This window comes from Urocitellus parryii, chromosome 5 (assembly GCF_045843805.1).
Source record: "Urocitellus parryii isolate mUroPar1 chromosome 5, mUroPar1.hap1, whole genome shotgun sequence".
Taxonomy (NCBI): Eukaryota; Metazoa; Chordata; class Mammalia; order Rodentia; family Sciuridae; genus Urocitellus; species Urocitellus parryii.
Window position 1 is genome coordinate 42,798,530 of NC_135535.1, and position 4,100 is coordinate 42,802,629.

Below are 4,100 nucleotides of genomic sequence, written 5' to 3' on the forward strand. Positions count from 1 at the left end.
CATTATAATGTTTCAGGCCTGCTATTTTTTTGCCATTCTTATTCTGTTTCTCTGGCTCATTTATCCTGTCACTTTCACCTGTGAGTAAACAGTTAATTATCATTCATTCTCTAATCTCTTTCACACAGAATAGAGCTGTTATTACAGGGAATAGTGGGAATGGAGTCATCTGACCATATCTTACTGAAGGGGTGTAAGAGGATGCGTATATGTTATTTCCAGACCAAACAATTAAGTAGAGCGGGGTGTTTGTTTGTTTTTGCTTTTTTACCTTATACACCCTCATGTTTCAGAAGAAAGCAGGAAATTCAAGAGAAAGGAGAATGTGAATAGAAGCAGGCTTGGTCCCTATATTACCTTATTTTGAGAAGTTGTGCACTGATATGAAGTACCCACATTCAACTGTTATTTGAGTGAGAAAATTTTATTTATTGAGGTACAGAGTTGTGGGGATTCATTTATAATAATATTTAACATTACTCTAACTACTATACTTTTTCATATAAAACACTCCAGGGGAATAAGGACCTGATTTTATCCAGATGCTTGCTTTGAGTATCTTAACATACCCTATATAATCCCCAATATCATCTATCTAAAACTATGAACACTACCTATTTGACAATTTTTGATAGATTTCATTAGGCAAATTTAAGTATTCCTTCTATATTCTTCTCAAAACATTACTCGTTGAAAATTCTCCTCCTTCCTCTAGTTGTAAACTTTGCATTGCACATTTTAGTAGATATTGATTAGTATCAAAAGAGTACATTTAGCTTAATTATAAAGAATATTTTAAATTATTTTAAGGATAAATTAAAATATACGCATTTGTCAGCCACTGGAGATTCATATGCATCCTTCAGAGATAAGGGAACACTGTTCCATTAATTTATTAAAAGTGTCAAACATTTTTTCTAAAGGAAATTGAGTCAAAAGCATGTATTATTTTTCCATCTTCTATTCTTATGTTGAGATTTAGTTTAGAAATATTTCTAACTATTATAGTTTATTATAAATGCTAGTTTATGGTCTAGGGCTGGGACTCAGCAGTAGAGAACTTGCCTTGCACATGTGAGGCACTGAGTTCCATCCTTAGCATCACAAAAAAATAAATAAACAAAATAAAGGTATTGTGTCCAACTACAACTAAATACACACACATTATATATATATATAGATAGATAGAGATATAGATATAGATATATAGATATATAGATATATATATAGATATAAAATTAATGCTTTTTTATTATAAATTGCTAGAAATAATAAATGGATCACTTAAATTAATTGAAAAATCTCCAGGATTGGGAATTTTTGTCATAAAATATAACTTATTTAGATTTACTCTGTAACAAGTTCTCAGACCAATTTATTCAGTAGACAATTTGTTTTGTAGTTATTTTAGCTACTCAGGGTCTACTGATGCTTATTCTAGTAGCATCACTCTGAAAAAAAGTTCTTTCTTCTTGTATGCATCCTTGGAAAGGGTATCATTAACATTTATTATCTGTTCCTAAACAAGGTACAGGCATGTAACTCCAGTTAGCTCTGTAGACTCTTATCAGGACTTTAAATTGTAAGCTGGGTAATTTATAATTGGGGAGAAGAGCTGGAGCTGATTGATCAAGCAGCAAGAGGAGAATCGATGTGTTCCTGCTTCTCCATTATCTGTGTTTGTAGAAGTTCTCGCTCTGTCCCAGCTAAAGTCTAGCTTTCCCTTCAGTGAGTTCTATTTTTGTCATGTTAGTTAGGGTAGGGATCTGTAAAATGCAACTAAAACACCTTGAAAAGATTTATTACAATGTTTGGATTATTCAAAGACTTTCTGGTGATTTCTTTAATTCCATTTGAATAACATGACTACCATTTGTCAAACTCTTTTAAAACATGAAACAAACAAGCAAATGTAGCAGCTGATCTCACAGCTGTGTATATGGGAAATAAAATAAAAAGAATGCACACTTTTTCTAGATGTTTACTATCTTATTTAATTTTCCTAATAACTCTGTAAAGTAGATAGAAAAATATATGTAACATATTATTACCATCTTCAAGGGAGGAATCTAGGTTTGAAAAGGAAAAGGGGACAACAATAGCATGTCATAGAATGTCATTTAAATAAAATAATTTTGCATACGAACAGTATATTGCAAAATCACATTTGGAAAGGTTCTTTTTGTTGTTGTTGTTGTTGTTTTTGCCCCCTGGGATTTAACTCAGGTGTGCTTAACCACCGAGCCACATAGCCAGTCCTTTTCTTCCTTTATTTTTAATTTTTTTTACATTTTGATGCAGAGTCTTGCTAAATTGCTTAGAACCTGCTAAGTTACTAAGGCTGGCTTTGAACTTGAGCTTCGTGCCTCAGATTCCCAAGTTGCTGGGATTACAGGTGTGTGTCCACCATACCTGACAGAGTCCTTCATTTTAATGTAATTATCTTATGTATGTGAAGCTAAATTTATAAAACTGATCTTTTAGTTCAATGTTATTTGATCTCTTCCATCATCTCAATATATATTATTCATACCAGTCTAGCACTTGTATAAGTCACAGAAGAACTTTCAATTCAAATAATGTATAGGAACATATGGTATTATTCTAAATAAAAAATGATATTTATGATGTTCTTCTCACCTTCTGAGCATTGATAAGTTTCTGCTCTAAGGGATGAAGCATGGGAGAGAAGAACTATTTATTTTCTAAAGTCTGTGATACCTATTCAACCATCAAGAAATTAAAGAATTTGTGCTCAAGTTTGATGCATATTCATCTAGCACCTATCTGTCTTTAAAACCATTGTACAATATTATTAAAATTTATAAATATATAATGCACTATAAATATACTCTATGCATACATATAATATGTATGTATGTATACAGGTGTTACATATATACTTTTATGTACATATGCATACACTTAACATTTATGTCTTAGAAACAAATCTGGTCTTCTCAGCTTTCTTCTCACCTCCTTCTGGGTCTCCTGGTTTTCAGTTTGGTGTGAAGTATTCTGAGCATGACTTCCTGAAACACTGAAGAAGAATTAATCAGTGATCAAGATGCTGCATATACAAATGCTTCCAAGAAGAAGTTTCAACATCTGAAAATAAATTCAAAAAGAGAAATCAATAAATGAGGAACTGGAGTTGTCAGAGAAACAGCCAAGAAACACAGGAAAAAGAAATAAAAATCATCCAAAGCCTTTGTCTTCTGAAGAACAAACAAAACATATTAATCTAAAACAGATAAAAATAGCATCTAACAAGAGAAAAATCTGGCAAACATTTTCAAAGAGTACCAGAAAGCATTTGCAAACTATGATAGAATCAGTAATAATAGCAATTTTGAGTAACAATATTGAAGAAAAAGAACAAATTGAATGTCATCTCAACTACCTGAATATAAGATTGCTACAATTGTGTGAAACCATGAAAATCCCTAACCCAAAAGCTGAAATATTTTATTAATGTGCCAAATCTACTGAAAATGGAGAAAGCACAAGACAGAACTATTGAAGAAAGTCTGGCATTATTGTAGAAAGAAATAGATAAAATTGTAGAGACCACAAAATCAATGACTGGAGATATTAAGAGACTAAAAAATAGAATTCAAATTGTGACACATGAAATAGAAGGAAGAGGAGGTAAAACAGATGTTTCAAATAGCTTATAGTGGGGTATTCTCTTTTCCAGGACTTTTTCAGAACAGTCTCAAAGCACCCACACTAATTTCATACCACACTGCTCTTCTAAAGGAACTGGGTATTCTTCACAATTCATTCCAGAATAACAATTTGTCAGTGTTCATCAAAGAATTTATTAAAAACTAGATGCTTCTTAGAGTTTATTTTTTAGATTGTTTAATATTAATTAAACATTTGTGAATTTGTAAAACTCTTAACCTATGATGATATTATTGAGGCTAAACCCTAATATGCACTTTAAAATTAACATCTAATGTAATCCTGGAAAATCTGTTTATAGTAGTTGTTAAATCCATAGAGAATCAATATTTATGTTGCTGTATCTAGTAGGTATTTGCCTAAAACCATAAAATAAGAATAGCCAGGATGTAATGATGTATAATGGCTGA

General features: G+C 31.4%; 1 pseudogene; it reads left to right on the top strand.

Annotated features, from left to right (window-relative positions):
• The first annotated feature begins 201 nt into the window (after window positions 1-201).
• Window positions 202-3,848, top strand: LOC113197134 (centromere protein Q pseudogene; annotated as a pseudogene).
• The last annotated feature ends 252 nt before the right edge of the window (window positions 3,849-4,100 follow it).